The sequence below is a fragment of the Oryzias latipes genome, chromosome 10, assembly GCF_002234675.1.
Source record: "Oryzias latipes chromosome 10, ASM223467v1".
Classification (NCBI taxonomy): Eukaryota; Metazoa; Chordata; class Actinopteri; order Beloniformes; family Adrianichthyidae; genus Oryzias; species Oryzias latipes.
In genome coordinates this window covers 29,904,485-29,925,774 of record NC_019868.2, presented here as the reverse complement: position 1 = coordinate 29,925,774, position 21,290 = coordinate 29,904,485, and the positions used below count along the sequence as shown (strand labels likewise).

At 46.5% G+C, this 21,290-nt stretch overlaps 1 protein-coding gene across 3 annotated transcripts in view; it reads right to left on the bottom strand.

Annotated features, from left to right (window-relative positions):
* LOC101174755 (protocadherin-1) overlaps positions 1-21,290 on the bottom strand; it is a 155,587-nt gene that overhangs the window by 56,371 nt on the left and 77,926 nt on the right. The gene's annotated exons all lie outside the window — the stretch shown is intronic.

Genomic DNA, 21,290 nt, shown 5'->3' with positions numbered 1-21,290 from the left:
AACTTTAAACCAGACAGTGTGAATCCTCTTTACGTCCACCATCATGGAGATGTTCTTGTTTAAATGTTTAAAGCTTCTGCTTCCAGATGCACCAAAGTCGGAACAATCATCCAGCTCAAATCTGTCAGAGCTGGAGTCCAGCGCCCCCTGCTGGAATACCAAACAGCAAAGAAGATTTACAGACTTCCCTTCTCGCTCCTTCTGGTTTGCTTCTCTACACACATCTTCATCATCGTCCTTACTCATCCCTCCTCCTCTTCATTCTCCTCAGTGTCTCCTCTCCACCAGCAGAGGTTCTGGCTTCCTCAGAACCGCCGCTTCACCGCTGAAGCCCTTGTGTCTCTTCACGGATCTGAGCGTGCTCAGACCAATGAGCAGAAGTCAACTTTAAATCCCAGTGAAGGATTGAGACCAGGAGGAAGACCAGTGATCAGGTCGCTCTTCGTCCCGTCACCGAGCATCTTCCACAGAGAGGATGCTGCAGAGTTTCTCCTCTCAACAAGAAGATGAAAATTCAATTCAATTTTATTTGTATAGCCCAAAATCACAACAACAGTCGTCTCGATGGACTTCGAAGTAAAACATGCACTCAAAAGGATCACGAATACAAAGAGTTCAATAAGAAAATACCAAAATGAACTAACAAACTGACTAAGCTATACTGGCATCCCTGCCCTTAGACCCCCCCTTTAGCGGGAAAAGCGATTGGGTTTCATGGAAGTGGACTCTGACAGAGGGAACCCCAGCAGTGATAGGAAACCCTCACAGAGGAAACTCTAGATGTTTCTGTGGTGTCCAAACTCTTATCCAAGATCTCAGATTTTGATCCAATGACTGCAGCTTTCAGTCCAAATCAAAATCAGGTTCCCTCATGGATCGGGAAAGCTTGGTCAGAAATGACATGAAGAAAGAGGAAGAGTGATTCTATCAGAACAGCCTGAAGGTTTCCACTGGCATTCATCTGTCTGTCAAACTGTTGGGGGGGGGTTCTGATCGGACCCAGGTGAGTTCCTGGTTTGAACTGGATTCCTCTGATGGTCTCGTGGGTTTGGCATGTGTGAACGCTCACCTGAGATCTGGTTTGGAGCTCCGTCACTTAATTCTGTTTCCTCTTTTAGTCACAATCACCTCATCAAACTGTAAACGTTGGATTTCTATTCTGAAAGCCCCATCGTCCCCCCTCAATACCAGCAGGGGTGAGCTCCCCCCCCCCCCCCCCCCCCCCCACAATGACCCTGTGACCCCCCAGGGTAAAGCGGCTTTAGTTGATGGAGCTCTCAGACTGAGGCCGTCTTTAGTTTTTGATCCAGCAGGGATGAAATTCTGAACCTCGGTGGTCCGGATCACCGCCCCACACCGATTATCTGCCCCCACCCCCGCCCCACCCCACCCACGTTAATGAAAGACATGTGGTGGAGCCATAATACCATTGTCTGTCAGATATGCTTAGAGGTGGGGGGGCGGCAGGGATCTGGCGGTTGTGTGGGTGGACAGCAGATCATCCGCCGTGGATGATAGCTTAATCCAATCATTGCGAGCGGATCACAGGAAGCCCATTCGCCGCGGGGCCGGTGGCGAGCCTCACCGGTCCGACCTCATCTAGAGACGGAAGTCCGGGGCTCCCAAGTCGGACCCCGCCGGTGGGTTCCGGTGGTTTATGGGAACAGTGCAGAAGGTTTTCACACTTCAGAAAACATCCATTATGGGACGGTTCCCGCTTCTGGTTTGATATTCCCTCCTTTATTGTCGTTTGTGACATCTTCCACGTGCCCGCGCTGGCTCATTTTAACAGACTCATACAGGTTCCTGGGGTCCACCATCTCACGGGACCTTAAGTGGACCCATCACATTGCTGCCCCCCCCCGGAAACAGGCTCAGCAGAGGTTGTACTTCCTGCCACAACTCAAGAAGTTCAACCTTTCCTCCATTTAGGACCTGGACCGGTTCAGGGTCAGGAGGCGGGCTGGTAGAGCCGCAAAAGACCCCCTTCTCATCCAGGAAACTCCATTCTACCGTCAGGGCGCTATTTTAGGACAAAGTCAGCTTCTTCCCCCGAGCCGTCACTCTGATGACCTCCTGACCAATCACAGAGCACGGATCACAAACTGAGAACTGTTATTATGGCCCGCAGCACTCACAGAGTGCAAGGACCATATTGTAACTGCTACGAGGGTCGAACACTCAAAAAGGTCCAAAACGTCAAAAAAACGCGTCAAAACGCCAAAAAATGGGGTCAAAAGTCGCCCAAAGCACACAACAACACGACAATTGTGTAACGCAACAAAAATACACACACACACGCACAACACTAACGCAAAAACGTAAAAATTGTAGTCGCAAAAATGACGACAAAAACACAAAAAAGCCCCAAAAAGCCCTCAAAAGACAGGTTTAAAGCCAAAAAGACATGCCCAGCCTATAGTAAAAGACAGGCCGCATTGAAATACATAGGCCGCCTGACTGCAAAAACTTCTATATTGTTTCTGCTTTGTTTCATTATTATTATTCCGCTTTCTTATCGCGCCTTTGAGCTCAAATTTGACCCCCGCCACATACCCGAAAACTCACCAAAATTGGCACACACCTGGGATAAATTAAAAATGAATTTTTTGCAAAGAGAACGCCACCCCCCCGAAGTCGATGACATCACGGCGAGCGATCCCGTAAAAAAAATGAATGGGCCGAAAATCGCTTATGGGGCCAAAAAAAAATATTTTGAAATACAGTTACGAAACCAAAACACGCGTGTTGGAGATATCCCAAAGAAGTTATGAAATCATTATGGGATGCCCACACGACCTACGGCTTGGCGGTCATTTTGTGGCGAACTCAGAGAAATGGCGATTTTCGTGTTTTTTGACAATATGGGAAAACTACACTTTTGTTAAAGCGATTTTCACGAAATTTCATACACATGCCACAAACACGATTCTACAACTACCAAAGAAGTTTTGTTGACCTTTGACCTTGGGAATGGGCGGCCATCTTGAATTTTCATAAAAAAGCACCTTTAGTAACGTATACAAACGAAAACTCGTCCTAGGGAATTTTATCGATCTTTTTGAAACTTCTCAGGCATCAATGGCAAGCTACTGTGGACAAAATGTTGGAATTAGAAGTTGTAGAATTTGAAACGCGTGCGCGTGGCGAATTCGCAACCGTCGCCATTTTAGCTAGCTCGCACATATTTTATCGGAATAGCCTGAAACTGAAATATGCGATACCCTGGCCCACACTGAACAAAACGATGTCACATACGACAAAATCGATAAAGGAATGTGGCCGTGGTAAACAAAAAACGGTAGCAAAAAAAAGTGCTGACTCGGCAAAAAAAAAATTTTCGGATTTTATTTTTAAGAATCGGCTAACGAAACCCAGATAACTTTGTCGGGTATATCCAAAGAAAGTTTTGAAATCATTACGTGATGGCCACACGACCTACGGTTTGGCGGCCATTTTGTGCCAAAATCTGCCATTTTGCGTTTTTCGCGTTTTTACACGATATGGAAAAATGAACTTTTTTTCGAGCGATTTTCACGAAATTTGACTCGCATGTCCCTAGCGTAAGTCTACAATCACCTTTGGAGTTTCGTCGACTTTTGACCTCGGGAAAAGGCGGCCATCTTGAATTTTCTATAAAAAACACCTTAACCACCAGATTCAAACGTAAACTTGTCGTTGGAATTTTCTTCGATCGTCTCAAAACTTTTTGGGCATCAATGGCAAGCTACTGTGTAAAAAATGTTGGAATTAGAAGTTGTAGATTTTGAACGGCGTGCGCGTGGCAAGCTAGAAAAGTGGCGCACTGTTGTAACTCCCATGCATTTCAATACAATACAGTGAAAATTGAATGCATGCATTAATGCCTGAAACTGAATACATTGAAAAACACTGGATATGGACATATAAGGAATGTGGGCGTGGTTAGCATAAATCACTGTTGCTAAGGACGACAAAAAGTTTACTTTTACCGATTTGTCCGAAACTGACGTCAATCTGTTCGTCCTCCCGAGGGGACCAAAACATAAAATGGTTGCTATGGAGATAAAATCAACAGAAAAGCCGCCATTTTGGAAAAAGTGGGCTTTTTAGCAACTTATGACATATAACTCTCACCAATGGAGGAATGTGTTTTTCTGAGTCAGTTGATGATGCTGATCGCTATGCTAGCAATTTTAGCCACATTAGCATAGCTAGCATAGTTAGCATAATTAGCATTTTAGGAAATGTGTTTTTTTGAGTCAATTGATGATGCTGATCGCTATGCTAGCACTTTTAGCTATGTTAGCATAGCTAGCATAGTTAGCATAATTAGCATTTTAGGTAATGTGTTTTTCTGAGTCAGTTGATGATGCTGATCGCTATGCTAGCACTATTAGCCACATTAGCATAGCTAGCATAGTTAGCATAATTAGCATATACAGTTTTGACTAGCCTTCATCAAAAGTGGGCGGTGAGGGCGGTGAGGGCGGTGTTGCGTAGAATTGGGCGTGGAAGGCGGGTTGCGTCTGCGGGCCATACAACGCCGCTTGCGGCTTTAATTTCTCCTTATATCTATTTCCATATTGCTTTTTTTTAATTAATTATCCTTTTTTGTCTTCCATTTGTCTCCATTTACAGCTTCTTACAACTTGGTTGGTTTGCACGAGAGCACAAGACACCAAAGCCAAATCCCTGTATCTGCACTGTACTTTGTCAATAAAACTGATTCACATTTTATCCAGCAGCTGATGCAAACTCCACGAATGTGTTTCTCTGTCATTCAAAGCGCTTTCTGCTCCACGCCGACTAGACTTCACTAGTTTGGAGCGTTTTCCATGTTCAGCGCTGCAGAAACTGGGCCAGCACTGCAACCAAAAAGTTCCTGATGGCCTCCTCTGACATTTCTCACCTAGACAAAGAAGATGATTTCAGCCTGAGCTCGAGGGAATGTGGCGTGCCTCAGATGCATCAGAGCGCAGATGAGGATGGCTGGCTTCAGGTGTTTTTACCTGAATATCACAGGAACGAGGAGGATTCAAGCTACAGACGAGCTTCTGCTCATGTGCAGCTGTGACTCAAACCGGGAAAGGCCGAAAAGAGGAGGCGGGTTCTTTCCAGGACACGACCGGGTCAACGGCAGGCGCTTTGGAAGCAGAACTCAAAACAACTGAGAAAATGAACTCAAGACGGCGAGGAGGAAGATGGCAGACAGGTTTCTACGTTACGTTTGTGATGGCAGCTGTAGAAGGCAAAAGCAGAACATTTTAGTCCATACCGAAGCTGCCATCGTTAATAAATCAATCATCAAATAGATTTAAAACTCTTCCTTTTAAGCTTAAGTCAAAGTTCTGCATTCAGAGGACTGAATAAGGGCTGTAAAATGTATACAAAAGGATTCTACTAAATGAAATGTTTGTTTAAAAGTCTTAAATTGAATAGAAAAGGGGCTTTTGTTTTGGTTCTTTGGTTGTTTTTTCTCATCCTTTCAGGCATCTGCAATCACACTGAAGGGACATTCTGTGTAAAGATGGATATTTGTTCTCCGTCCTTCATTTCTTCTGCTCCTTTTTCTCCTGCAGCCGCCTCTAAGCTCCTTGTAGCACAAATCACATTTTAATTAGCTGCTCATTTACCCTCCTCTTCCTCTGGGATTACCTGCCAGCGTCCATCTAATCCTTCCGTCTCCACTAACCATTTCCTAACCTCCTCCTTCGTCCCGCCTCTTCGTCTTCTTTGCCCTCGGAGTCTAACGGGCTTCTCTGACGTTTCATATTCCCCGTGCATCCAGACATTTTCAGCATTTTCACACTCCACAGGTTTGATATCTTCTGTGCGTTTTCATATTGGACACACTTTTCCTCCCATTTGCAGGGCGCCTGAGACGTCACATAAATAAGGCAGCTGTGCATTTTTTCCTTCTTTTTTCATCCAAACATTTCCATATAACGCATCCAGCTTGCTGTTTGCCTCCTCCTCTCGCGTGTTTTCTCCTCATCTGCTCGGTCCTCCTGCTCCTCGGTTTGTCAGCGCCGGTTTCTGCAGAGATGTGACAGCTGTGCTGTTATTTTCTGAACGGTTCTGCCCAGACGGCCGACGGAACAACAATCCTGAGGAACCGCAGGAGGAACGGCACACATGACGGCTTTCATCATCACCTGAGACCTTCAGAAGGTTTTAGGGCTTCCACCTAACGTAGCCCCGCCCATTTCACCTGTTCCTCTTCTGCATTTGTCATCAGGTTTCATTAATCCCCACAGTGAAGAACACTAATAACATCTTACATCTCTGAATGCATTTAAAAAGAAGCCGATCAGATAGATCCTGTAAAATGTCTGCCAGAGAGAAACCAGCGCAGTTTGATTCCTGCAACATCTGCATCAATGATGGAAAACGTCCAAAATGATCATCAGAGCTTTACTTTACTGTTAGAACAAGCTCCGGTAAAAACTAAAAACAATCTGAAGCGGTTTTCAAAGCCAACCTTTGCTATGAGATTCTTTTTTTAATTTGTAAATCCATAACTAATCGACCGTCCCTCTCTGAGCTTTCCTCTCCCTACACCCAACAGGAGGTCTCAGGTCAGCTGATCAGCTTCTCCTGGAGGTACCAGGATGAAAACGGCGAGGACGGCGAAGCTGTGGAAGCCGCTCCCACTGAGCATTCAGCAGAAATCCTCACTGTCCGTTTTTTAAAAGACATTTTTAGACTCTGCTGGGAAATAATTGGTATTCTACGGTAAAAATCGATGTTTTTTTTGTAGTTTGGCCGGTGAAATGGTGTGATTCTGCCCTCTACTGTTCACTGTTGTCACTGCAGCCTTTTGATTGGCGTCAGCGGTTACTAAAACAGTTGATCTTCAAAAGGAATTTCATATTTAAATGAGATAACCCTTTGCTTTTGGAGGAAAATGTTTCAGAGAACACCAACAAACTGCCCATTTCTTTCGGAAATTTATTGTCTAACAAATTTGATTTGTCAGAAACTTTTCACCTCTTTGCAGGAAATTTTCCATGATATTCTCACTAAACTCCTTTGATTTCTAAAAAGAATGATGATTTTGAATTCCGATTTTTTTCTGTCCTGTAACAACCTGACGATCTTGTGTTGTCAGGTAGTGTTGCAATAAATAAAAATGTCTCTGCCGTCACGGAAAAGCCGTGCTTCCGCCCTTCTGCTGCTCTTCCTGCTGTGAGGAAGGCGGGACGCATGGAAGCCTGATTACCTTAGGAGGGATCGTTATGTTAATACCTGCCAAATAAGTGGATTAGCAGGGGGTCACCATGGATTAGCCATTGGTTTTTGTTCAATCCTGAAGTGTCCCCTCCCCAAACCCTATAATCTCTGTGAAATCCCATAAAGCAAAGGCCCCGGGACCACATGGGGCCCATCCCGCTGTTGACTTCCTGGATCACAAAGAGGAGGTCCTCTCCCTACGTTTGCTGCAGATGTTGCCATTTATGCGGGCCCCGTCACTGCTCTGCCTCTGCTCTGGTCCCAGTCAAACAGAAACATCAAAGCCACTGTTGCCGTGGCAACCCAAGCAGACCTCCTTGTCTCCTGGCCTCCCTAATTGGCAGGATCAGCCCTTCAAGGAGAGATCCCTGGCAGAAAACCAGAAAAGAGGGCATTCTAATTCAGTTGTCTGCTCCTGGATCGAGATGGGATGAAGACGTCTCTGAGCCAGGAAGGCCGCATGACCTCCGCCGAGGTGTGCGCTTCACACGCACAGCAGAGGTTGTGAAGTGAGCTCATGCAGGGGAGGTGAAGGAGCATCTGTGGGGGAAAGAGTCCACCTTTTCCGCAAAAACTTTGGTTTCAGAGCAAAAAACTAAAAAAGCACAAAGCTCCTTCAGAACACCAAAATGTCAGCAAAAATGTTCTGAAATCTCTAAATGATTATCAAAAAATGTTTCCTGAAGAAGAGGATTCAAAATGCCTCCCACCTCTTTGTGGGGTTGAGCATTTCCTTTAGGAGATGAATGTGTTTCATTTGTTTCAGTTTTTAACTTTATGTATTGATAGATGCGTTTTTGGTTGTGGTTCAGTTACTAAGAGCTGTTCAAACCCTGCATCTGCAAAAGAAAACCAACTCTTACCATCAAGTCTCTCTACAGCCCTGACTAGAAGATGATCAGCCTCAGGACGTCCAGAACGCTGCTGCTGGAGTCCTGACTAGAACCAGGAAGTAACATCACATCAGGTCTCTGCTCTGGCTTCCTGTAGCTCAAAGAAACAACTTTCAAGCAGCTCTGCTTGTTTCCAAGTCTCTCCAAAGTACATCTCTGACATGTTAGCGTGAACCATCTGGGACTCTGAGGACCTCAGGGACCGGCCTCCTGCGGGGGCCCAGAGTCAGGACTAAACAAGGGGGAATCAGCGTTTCAGTCTTATGCAGCTAAAAGCTGGAACAGTCTCCCTGAGGCTGAGAGACAGACCTCTACTGTGTTAAGGTTCAAATCCAGACTCAGAACATTCCTGTTTAGCGTGTTTATAACTGAAGGGTCCTTATCCTCACCTCTGTCCATGTTCTTCTCTCTTTGCTTTCTTTTAAAGTACATTTTACAATGATTATGTATGTTTTTAATCTTTGCACTGTTTTGTATTGAGAGTTTAATGCATTTTCCTGTTTTGTGAATCACTTTGAAGTAAGAATTGTGCTACACAAATAAACCTGCCTTGCATTCAGACGGCTGAGAACAGAGGAGCGGCTTCACTGTGGAGCCCGATGACAGGATTGTTCCAGAGTCTGAATAAAGCAAAGCATCATGGGAGCTTTACCTCCCACGGGACTCGGTTCTGCTCCAGCTTTCCGAGTTGGAAACGGACGTGGCCGAGAAAATGACCCTGTGACAGAAGAGGAGCGCTCCAAGGCGCCCTGCAGCTAAAGCCAGGCTGCATTCATGTGTCCTCTGTCCATCAGTCAGAGGCTTGTTGAGCAGCAGACTGAGTTCCAGCTCTCATCGGGAAACAATGGGATCAGGAGAGTGGGTCTACTCTGCCTCTAAGCGGCTCATTAATTACTGCCATCATTAATCCAGGGGGATTATTGGGTGATCAGGAGTCTGTACGGAAGCCTGCGAGCATCAGGTTTGATGGAATTGTCAAACATTCTGCTTCTACAAACCGGAGAAGGAACTCTTCATCAATCCTGAGAGTGGTTCTGAAGACCAGCACCCCAGAGGGTCTCTCTCCGTTGCCATGGTGACCCCATCTGTGCAGAGGGTCTCAGCAGGACATCAGGAAAACACAGTCAGGCCCGGAGGGGGGCCGCCGAAGCGCGTGCACCTGATTACGCGACGCCCTCCGCGCCATTACCACTGCAACATCATCTCAGCGCTCACACGCGTCTCCAGCCGGCCCTTCTTCATTAGTTCCCATGATGCAACACTAACCTGGCAACCAGACCTGTGGCTACTCCCCTGCTGCTCCCTTGCTCTCATTGGATAAGTTCCCGGGGGTCACAGCCCTGCACTGCCCAACTTCCCGACCCCCGCTGGCTCGCCATCTGTCCGGGAGACGCCGCTCCGGAGCCGGCGCAGCCCACCAGGAGCAGCTGCCGGCGCTGACGGAGGCGGCTAACCGGAGCCAGGACACGGTGGGAGGCGGCTTTAGCTGAGACGCTTTTAGCTCACCCCGCACTGAAGCAGCCACTTTGAAATGCAGGAAAATCTCCCGCGAGTCGGGGCAAAACGAGGGCCGTGAAAACGTGAATGTGTGGAAAAAGGATGAGTTTATGCTCATGGCGGGAAAAACATGTACAGATGCAGATGCTATGCATCACTGCAAAGACTCATGGGAAGGGGCCCGTTCACTGAGAGGAGGGGTATCTCCTTATGTATTCATCTAAGTCATTTAACACCAAAATGTAGCTCCAAATATAGCTTTCATTCCAATAACAGTTTGATGCCGGTTCAAACAGACTCATCAACTTAGATTTAGAAAAAGCTAAATCCAATAAAACGTTATAATAATCAAATGCTTCCATGTTGATATCTGAGTTTATTCCTAAATTCAGTGAAACTTCATAAAAACTCAAAATATAAAGCATAAACTGTTGTGAATTTCGCATTTTTTATGAAGATTTGAGAGTATTTTAAGCTTTCAAGCGGTCACCCCCCCCCATGTGTGACCCTAACCCTGATACGTCCTCCATCCTCCTGCAGAGGCGTAGCGGGCCGCAGTCTGGACCCTCGGATGAAAACGGAGCGGTGAGAAGTGAGCTTTTCCACGTGACGGGCTTCAGCTCCATGTTTGGTGTCAGTGCAGGAAACTGCGGCTGACAGAGAGGACAGTTTGACAGTTTGTTTGAGCTGCAGTTAAAGCACAGCGGAGAATACCGAGCAGCGAGCGAGCGCGGTGAATATTCATCACCGCAGTAATGCGTGTGGCCTCTACAGCTATACGCTCCATTGTCAGCAAATACACCAATGACAAAGGGAAGGGGGTTTTCAGGGAAAATGCAAAGCGTTCACCTTCAGAAAACAGAAACACATTATTCATTTAAGGCTTGTTGTTCTCTGTTATCTGAGAGATAAAGACAAAGGCATGGTCTGCTGAATAAACCTGACAGAGGCAGAAAAACACGCCTTCCTTCTTTCTTTCAGCTTCAACGCTGACTTTAATTCCAAAGATAAAGTCTGATAAACCTGCGTTTGACCGTCTTAACAGGCAATTAAGGTTTTCTTCTGAATATATTGGTAGTAGCGACTGATAGTTATCAACCACTGGCAGATGAGTCTCCTGTGTGTCCCCATTTGTCCGTTGACTTTTCTTAGGAAAAAGAAGAATAACCTCAGGAATTTCTAAATGTCTTTAAGGCACAGCCAGAAAGACGCTGAGCTCCCTCAGGAATTCTCCTCAATCCTAACGCGGCTGAAAAATACTCTGAATGCTCCTTAATCTAACCATGGAGGTCTGTTCATCCATTCATCGTATAAACCTGCCTTTGACCCTTTCGGGGTCACGGGGTTGCTGGAGCCAATCCCAGCCACTCGTGGGCAAAGGCAGAGAACTTCCTGGACGAGTCGCCAGTCTGTCTCAGGACTTTAGCTTCATACAACACAGAAAATCAGCCCAATCACGAGCTCCAAACCGCGTCTTTGTGCAGCAGCGTTCAACATCTTCGCCACCGTACATCAATCAAAATCTCAACGCAAAGACACACTCACATATTCACACACAAACACACAGCTCTTTCTGTGGTGTGCAGCGTCCAACGCAGATAAGCTCAAATAAACAACAGACCTAGAAAAATAAATCCACCACCCTTTCTCTGCGTCCCCGGGGACAAGAGAGGGCATCCAAAGAACGCCGCCTGTTACTATAAAGTTTCTTGCTGTCATATTGCGACACACAAACAGACGCACACTGACACACACTAAACTCTCCCAGATATGAGTAAGAAACGGAGAGGGAGGTCTGGATCCACAGGGAGGAATCACCTCTTCTGTTGCTGCTCACACTCCTTTTATCTCATGGCTAATGAGGACCAGATACACACAAACACAAACACACTTGAGAGGCTTTGTGCGCACTCACACCTCCTCAGGACTGCCGTTTCGTCAGACCGTCTCCCAGCGAGCGTCCCACTTCCAGTAGGACCGTTGCTTGCATCATTATGTAACGCTCGGGCTGATTGTGGCCGGCGTGCGCGCACGCCTTGAACGCTCAGCGTGAAGTGTTGTAACACTGCTGGCTTTAATGAGTCTGTTCAAGCAGAGAAATGTGTGTTTGAGGATCTGTGTGAGAAACTCTATCTCAGCGTGTTAATGTGGGTCTTTGCAAAGTAAGCACTCGCCACAACAGTACATCTCCTCACAGGGCTGAGATGACATAACTCAGCTCCAAAAACCCAGTAAGTCAGGCCAGAGCCAGAGACAGCGTCTTCAGCCTCCTGAAGACCCTGGTCATTGGATTTAGGATCTAAAAGTCCTCAAAGTCTTCTGGAAAACCACTACCTAGAAGTTCAAGTTTGAAAGTCTCTGTGCTGGACATTTTTAGGGATCAACAAAAAGTGAAAAATTGATGTTTCAAACATTGAAAAGGACATCATACATGATGCCAATGATCCCTACCAGAAACTATACTCCATAATTATTTGAGAACTTCCACTGCATTGCTGAGAAGACTTCTTTAAGGCGACAAGCCAATGTGAGGGTAGCCTAGAAACGACAAAAAACATTCAGCTATACTCGAAAAGGAATCTGTCCTGATGAGAACTTCTTTCGGACCACTTAAGTAAACCATGGGATCCTTTCCTAAAACCTCTGAAGGTTTCCTAAAGAACATCCAATAATAATGCTGACACAGCGTGTGCATGGCTAGAGAGAGCTTGAGGAACCTAAAAACATTCTATTCACAAACTACTGTCCGACTGGTCTTACAGCCAAACCTTTGGAATGACAACCAAAGCCTCTTTAGTTGGACTTCCTGAAGAAACTGGGAGACTTTTCTACGGATTCCTAGAACACCAACTCGTTAAATTGCTCTTGTATGGCCTCTTAACCGGTTGAAATCTCTTTAGAACATTCCAGTTTCCCTAAAGGTAAAAATACATTTATGAGGAACCTGAATCATGATCTGTGGGACTTCATGGTTGATTGGTTAGACATGTTGGATCGTCACTGGCCTGATCTGATCCCCCAGTCCGTCACCAACTTTTGGACTTTATGTCTCCATAAAGGAAAACTTAAAATAACGTGTCATTTCATATATAATAGGCTTCTGTCATGGGAGCTTCTGACAGGCCAGGGGACAACTGTTTTCACTCCATGTTCAGCCGCTGGAGAGCTGAAGGAGGAGGAAGAGGGAAGCAGCAGTGAGGAAAGAGGGGAATAAGGATCCCCCCCAGGAGGAGAGAAAGAACAGAGAGCCGGGACTTTTGAAGGAAAACAGGAGGAGGCGGAGACAGATGGAGGCGATCAGCTCGACTGAGAAAATTACGTGACCTCTTCAACTCTCCTTCTAAAGAGGAAATGATTTTGTCAAATTTACATCAAAGGGAAACTATTCCTGAATTAACTGCCTTCTTTCTTCGTCTGTTTTAGTCCCCATCAATCAGGAGCTTTTTAGCTCAGAACAGAGCTTTCTGTTGTGTGCTTTAAGGAAAGATCTTCTGTCACTGAGAGACGTTTTAGGTAGAGGTCACATAGGAAGAGTTTTTTTGAAATTATGACATTCTTTCAACAGTTTATGCAAAGTTAGGCATTTCCAGAACCTAATGCAGATGAGGTTTTTACAGTTTGTCCTATTGGGTGTTAGAAGTCTCTAAAGTGTAACGACTGTAAAAACAAACGTCTCCCGTTGTTGCACTAAAGGAACCCGGTGCCTCCGGTTGTGTTGCAGACGACATGATTTCACTACAATTTTAAGCTGATATTTGACGTCTGTCTTCAACTTCATGAGATCTCAAAGCAGCTAAACACAAGATGCAGATGTGGTTCAAACATGGCCGTTCCATCGTCCCAAATCCACATTTATCTCCATCCTTGCAGAAGAACACTTCTTGTCCACCAGCGATGGGTTTGGTCAGCATGGACGAGTGAGTGTGTTCATGAGATTTATCAGAATCAGAATCAGAATCAGAATCTTTTATTATCATTCTGCAGAGCACAATGAAATTTTTTCCAGCAACTCTCGATATAAAAAAGGTAGAATAAAATAAAATAAGAATAAGGAGCTATATAAGGCATAAATACTTAAATACTGTACAGTAGAGTGGGGTGAATATTGCACGAGTGGGTATTCCACATTAGAATGGATATTGCACATACAGCATGATATTGCACACAGTTTAAAATAGAGTCAGAGCATTGTCAGCTGTGTGCTGACAGGGGTTAGTGGGTTATGTTAAGTCTGGGGGGAGGGGGCGGTTTCGTTGACCCAGTTGTGTGATGTGTGGGGGGGTGGGGGGTGGATGGACCTCACTGCTCTTGGGAAGAAGCTGTTCCTCAGTCTGTTAGTGTGAGTTCTGATGCTCCTGTATCTCCTCCCAGAGGGAAGAGGTACAAACAGGTTATGTCCTGGGTGGGTGGGGTCTGCAGCAATACGACCAGCCTTCCGTCGGACCCGGCTGTCGTACACTGAGTCGAGTTGTGGGAGAGGTCCTCCCACAATCTCCTGTGCGGTTTTCACCACCCGGGCCAAGTCCTTCCTGTCCTGAGCGGTGCAGCTCCCGTACCACACCGTAGCACTCAGACAGAGGATGCTCTCTATGGTTGCCTTGTAGAAGTTCCCCAGAAGTTGTGATGAAAGTCCAGTCCTTTTAAGCTTCCTGAGAAAGAAGAGTCTCTGCTGAGCCTTCTTCACCAGGTGGGATGTGTGCAGCGACCAGGTGAGGTCAGATGTGATGTGGATTCCCAGGAACTTGATGTGGTCCACCTGCTCCACCTCCTCCCCGTTAATGAGGAGGGGGGTGTGTGCCACCTTTCTAGTCCTTCTAAAATCCACAATGATCTCTTTGGTCTTGGAGGTGTTCAGGATGAGGTTGTTGTCAGCACACCATCCTGTCAGGTGCTGAACTTCCTCTCTGTAGTGAGTCTCATCATTGTTGGATATGAGACCCACTACGGTGGTGTCGTCGGCGAACTTTAAAACCAGATTTGTGGAATGAATGGCGGAGCAGTCGTGGGTGAACAGAGTGAAGAGGGCGGGGCTGAGGACACACCCCTGTGGTGTTCCTGTGCTCAGGATCAGAGTGGATGATGTTGAGTCCCCGATTCTCACCACTTGGGGCCTGTTGGTGAGAAAGTCTTTGATCCAGAGGCACAGGGAGGCAGGCAGACCCAGGTTGTGGAGCTTCAGTGTCAGCTTGTCCGGGATCACTGTGTTGAAGGCTGAACTGAAGTCCACAAATAACATCCTGACATAGGTGTCAGGATGCTCCAGGTGGGACAGGGTAGCATGCAGGGCTAGTGATACTGCGTCCTCTGTCGATCGGTTCTCCCTGTAAGCGAACTGATGACTGTCCAGAGTAGCAGGGATGATGTCCTTGATGTGGTTCAGGATGATCCTCTCAAAGCACTTCATGATCACCGGTGTCAGAGCGACCGGCCGGTAATCATTGAGGCACGAGACGGATGATTTTTTTGGCACCGGCACGATGATGGAGGACTTGAGGCACACGGGAACTGAGGTGAGCTGCAGGGACCAATTGAAGATGTCCAGGAGAACTCCAGCCAGCTGATGTGCGCACAGCTTCAGAACCCGACCTGACACCTTATCTGGTCCTGCGGCTTTGCTGGTGTCGATCCTCCTCAGAGTGGAGCTCACCTGATGTAGCTGCAGGACGAGAGGCTGGGACTGTTCCTCCAGCTGTAATAGAGGACCAGAGTCTCTGCTGCTGCCGGGCGTCTCGAAGCGTGCAAAGAAGGTGTTTAGAGTGTCAGGCAGGGTGGGGTCATGAGTGGTCTGCTGCATGCTGCTCCTGTGGTCTGTGATGGTTCTGATGCCTCTCCACATCTCCCGCGGGTTGTTATTAGCAAAGTGCTGTTCCACCCGTTGTCTGTGTCTGCGTTTGGCCTGGTTGATGCCCCTCCTCAGCTCTGTCCGTGCTCTGCTGTAGGCCAGCCTGTCACCTGACCTGTAGGCTGCATCCCGAGCTTTGAGCAGAGACCGCACTGTTCCATCAAACCATGGTTTCTGGTTTGGATAGACTTTGATGGACTTTGTGGGCAGAACAGCATCGGTGCAGAACTGCACATAGCTCAGGACGGATGTTGTGTAGGCCTCCAGGTCTGAGCCATCTTTAAACACCTCCCAGTCAGTGAGTTCAAAACAGTCCTGTAGTGCAGAAGAAGCCTCTTCGGTCCATACCTGAACTGTTTTGATGGTTGGTTTGGTCCTGCAGATCAGAGGTCTGTATGTGGGGGTTAGCTCCACAGAAATGTGATCTGACATGCCCAGGTGAGGAGCTGCTGCAGCCTTGTATGCACCTGGGATGTTGCAGTAGACTTGATCCAGTGTGTTGTTGTCTCTGGTGGGAAAGTGAATAAACTTCTGAAATTTGGGGAGCACTGCTTTGAGTTCCACATGATTGAAGTCTCCTGCCACGATCACAGCTGCTTCTGAGTTGGAGTTCATCTGCCTGCTGATCAGACAGTAGAGCTCCTCTAGCGCTAGCTTAGCGTTAGCTTGAGGTGGGATGTAAACAGCTATGATCAGGATAGATCATAGCTGTTTACAGCTATGATCTATCCTGTTTACAGCTATGAAATGCAGGCCGTTCGAAATGGCCTGCATTTCACCGCCAGGTATTCCAGATCGGGTGTGCAGTGCGTTCCGATGATGTGTGTGGCTGCACACCAGGAGTTGTGAATGTAAAGCGCCAGTCCGCCGCCTCTGCCCTTACCGGAGTCTGCTGTCCGATCCGCGCGGAACAAAGAACGGTCCGCTAGCTCCACCGCGGCGTTAGGTGTGTTATTGTCCAGCCAGGTTTCTGTTATGATGGCCACACAGCTGTCCATCCGCCGCGAGACGATCCGTAGCCGAAACTCATCCAGTTTGTTGGCGAGTGATCTTACGTTAGCGAGGAAGAGACTGGGGAGAGCTGGTCGATGCGGGTTAGCATGTAGCCTGGCGCGTGCTCCGCTTCTCCTCCCCCGCTTTTGTTTACGGTGTCTTCTCCGTCTCCTTGGCCACAGGAGGGGTATGGTTAAGGCCGTGGCAGTCCGTTGGATCTCGGGTGGTATAAAGTCCGACTTTGGGGGAGTATTAAATTGACAATTCCAACTAATTTGAAGTAGTTCCGTCTTGCTGTACTGAGTAAACGCTTCCAGTGTCTGTAGCACCAACAAAAACATGAAAAAAACAAACAAAAACAGAGAGCGCTGTGCCGCTGCGTGTGCACGCGCCGCCGCCATCTTGGCATCGGCATTATGGGATGTTTATTAACCCATTTGTGGGCAGAATCAGTTTCTGGACCTTTGTCACTCGGACTCGGGTGGAGAACGAAGATCCGGATCCTTGAAGGACAGATATGTGGGCCGATTCCTCTCCTCCTTTGCAGAATGTGGCGGATCATTAGCGTCTCTGACGGTCCACCCGGTGCACTGATGGCCATCCGAACGCAGCAGCGTCTTTGATTTGAGCTCTTTCTTCTTTCATGAGCAGGATGGAACACTTTTTTTATCTAGTTTTTCAGTTTTATCAGGAAATCCAACCGGCGGGTGATTTGGAGGCGATATGGAAAAGCTCACTGATGTGTTGCATCTTTCATCTGAATGTGTGCCGTGCAGACTGATGCAATCAGCAGATACGGAGGCTGCGTATGCGTTTGCATGTGTGCATGTGTGCAGGCTGTAAGTCGGAGCATTTTTGTGAAAGGAGCGCCTGCGTGCGCACACACGTGTACACACTTCATAAATCAGCTTGTTACTCTGCCGCCTCCGAGTGAGGCAGCAGATCTTCGTCTCTCTCGGCTTTTGTCCTTTCGTTCTTTCATCTTCCCGCTCTAAACCTCTCCAGCATTTCCTCAACTCTCCGGCCACAAACTTGCACATGCAATTAAATCCCACTTATTACCCCCCCCCCCCCCCCCCTCCCACCAACAGTTTATTTTTCTTCACTTTCCATCTGTCTATCACAGACAGGAAGTGGGTACTTTAGCTGAGCGAAGACCGGCTGATGGAATTAACGTCCATTATCTGACCGTTTACAGGACGAAGGGAGGAAGAGGAGGAGGAGGGCCGCGGCGATGGAGATGTGAGCTTCAGAACAAAGCGGGCGTGCTCGCTTCATGATGGTGGGGGGGCCGTTTGGGTTGGCGGCACAAGAACCTGCTGTTTGCTGGAGCTGTTCTTAATTCGACAGATGTCATTTTAAAGAGTCAAGTCTGAATTTCTTTACATGTTTAGAGCTCTGCAGGAATTCCTCTGAAACACGTTGGTATTTGTTGGTTTGAAAGCTGCATGAAAGCTCGTTCTGCTGGAAAATTACAGCACATTTAAACTCAGCATCGCCTCTCAACATCCAGACACTCGAGGAGGAACTTTGATGTTCTCAAATAGCAAACATTCCAGCTGACCTCACGGGTGGATCCGGCGGTCTGTGGGGGCAAAATACTCGTCGATGAGTCACGCAGGTGACCCTCACGTAATATCGACGTCGTAGATCGCTCGGTGAACCCGGTTCGGTGAAAAAGTGCTGTTTATGCAAACAAGCAATCGACCGGCCTGTTGCTCTGTCACAAATCTAAAGCAAGCCTTTCAGTCATGTTTTGATTGTTTTTATAGCAGATCAAACTCTCAAGGCAAACAGGGAAAAACAGGTTCAAATCTAAGCCACTAGATACAACCAGCATGTTTTAAGTTTGCTGTATTGACGCATTGAAGTGTTTTCTTGTGCTAAATAAGAGTGGAAGCCATGCTGAATGCAGCGTGTCAAGCAGCTTTCGGCTTTGAGAGTGCAGATTATTTGTAAAACAGCTTTATTTCAAAGCTGTAAAAAAATAAAAAGAAATGCAGAAACCTGCTGGTAAACACTGGCGTGTGTTCGTGGTAACGGAACAGCTGGTTTACGGAGAGTCTAAATCTTTACAAGCAGCATGGCAGATGATGCAGACATCCAGTTTAAACAGAGATTATGCCCAGATTAAAATATATGTAGATAATCCAGCAAAAAACAGCCGACAGAGAAGCAACCAGGATGCATTAAGGAAAGCCGGACCGGCTCTGGGTTGGTTAATCCCAGCCTCTGAAAGGGAGATGCTTTTACTGTGAAGGGTAAATGTGTGCCATAAAAGAGTCCAGCTGCTTTACAGGAGCAGACGGGGGTGTTAAAGGCCGGCCTGTCTGCTCCTTCATCACTGCGTCTGAGGAGCTGCACATCCTGACAATCAGCAATCAGGATCCATGCAGCCTCAGGAGAACAAGAGCGGCCGCCCCTCCCAGCTAGAGCCGGCCCACGAGCCCCTGAGGCCCTCTGCCAAAATCTGCATCAACGTTCCCAAAAACACACACAAAAAGTTTTAAAATAACACAATAACCTGTTTTTCAAATACTTTCAACTGAATCTGACGGCAAATGTTGGAAAATAAACCAATGAGGATCCAACACAAACACACAAACAAACACACAAACACTGTGTCTGTGGGTGTTTGCCTGTATGTCTGCATGTTATATGAGTGAGTCGCTGTTTGTTTGTCTGTGTGTGTATGTGTGTTGGTGTGCGTTTCTCTCTCTCTCCCTCTTAGAGAAAAAGACAGAGGTGATATTTAAAGTGAAGCTCTCTCTCCCTCCTCCCTCTCTGCGTTTCGTTAACCTCGTTTACTTTAATTGGCTGAAGTGCTAATGAGACGCAGAACAATGACAGCAGTGAGCGGAGCTCGGATGTTTCATTTGCTTTGACGATGACGGTAAATGGGCGTCTTTATTTATACCTGAGGGAGGCTGCAGCCATTAAACACTGAAATAAACTCATTCCTGTCATTTACCATCATCGCTGCTCAGTTTGTCGACACGCTCATGTCTCCCTGTTCTTATGTTAAATAAAATATGCTCAGGTTAATGTCTACAGATTTTGGTTTATGTCTTTTGAAGAACAGAACCGAACAGTTACTCTGGTCTGGAGTTTAGACAGTGAAAGGGAAATGAACCGACCGTTCTTTTATTTTGAAGGGGTTTTTTTCAATCAGAGGCAATTCGATATGCAGGTAAGAGTCACTTTTTAAAGACAGAAACACCTGAAGCATTAATCCCACTGGACCACACCTAAACTGATACTCTACTGCAGATTATTGAAGTTTGAATCGTTGAAATGTCTGTTTTAATGGTTTCAAAGTAAAATGCAGTTGTTGTTTTTTTTTATCTAATCCGCAACAATTCACCCGTCAATTAAAGCTGTTCCTGGTCTGAACATATGTGACCCTGAACATTAGACACTGTCACCATGGCAACCCAGCAAAGTTCAGGTCGGCTGAGTTAGCGCAGTTTATTTTTAATACTATCGCTTCTGTTCTTTTTAATCCCAAAAGCTAAAAACCGGAGACAAAGAGAAATGTTTGAGATCAAAACAGAACATGTGTGAATAATGAGAATAAATGTGATCGTCATAAAAGAATAAAACAAATATATCAAATTGTCTGGTTTAGACCAAAGTTTGTGCACAAAACCTGGGAGAGAAGTCAGCATGTGATTCATAGAAAAGAAACACTACAACGTTAGAAAACTACTCATGTTTGGAAGAAAATGTCATCCGTGACTAAATAAACTGCAGATCATGAAAACATGAAAACAAACAGAAGAAATGGTTTAAACTGAGGTGAATCAAAAGGCGGAGCAACGGCTCCTCATAGAGGTATTTAGTGGAGAGGTTTTCTAAACAGCTGCTGTTTACACTGACAGGTAAAAAGTGATCTGGCTGAGATCCACCAAGCCTGACAGTTATCAGAGTCCCGTCAGATCCACAGATCCCGGCCGGCTGGTCTCCAGAGGTCTGACTGGGTCTAAACATCTAAAACAGTGTTTTTACTACAAAATAAAACAGGTTGGAGCCCCCCCTGAAGGCCTGAACCCCATCCTCACCTCCCATGAACCCGTCAGCAGTGTGTCATTCAGGAGACCCTGGAGAAGGACCTCACCTCCTTTCTGATCTTTACAGGTACACGTACTTTTCTTTTACATTCATGGTTTTAAAGTCTAACGTGCATTCATGTCAAATTGACTATATCTACCTGGTAGATCAATACATGACCTCACTGATCAATCAGGTCATAGATCATCAGGTGAGGCCTGAAGATAGAAGGGATAAAGTTCCTAGAGATTGAAACAAACAGCATGGGTCATCCTCCTGGTGCTCCTCCAGGAGGATGCAGACTCCCTTAGCTGTGAGTCTCTGTGGGTTTTCCTTTACTATTCTCATCAAAAGTAACAGATTTCATCCGCTGGCATGAGTTTTCATGAGCTCAATGTTTTCCCAGATGGCTTCTGTTCATAAGAGGTTCATAAGACCCTTTCAAAATAAAGCAAATGAGCGGTTTGTTCTGTAAATAACGACAAATTAATACAAAACGAGAGAAAGCCCGGACGGGTCCTTCACAGTTTGGTTTGGAGGAAAATTTCAGGTCACACCCGAGTTCCCTGGAAGAATCTCAATGGACGTGTAGGACAGATGTTCCGGCAAAATGTAGATTTTTGATGACAATAGCTAAAAAAGTGTCAGAGCTAACATCACGACAGCCCTCCCACCATCATGCAGAGTTTCTGTTCAACAGGACTCCAAAGGTTCAGGAAAATGATTGAAGATGGGGATCGGCCGCCATGGGTTAGACGGACGGCGTGCGGGTGAGGACGGACAGGTGTGTTAGCGCCGTC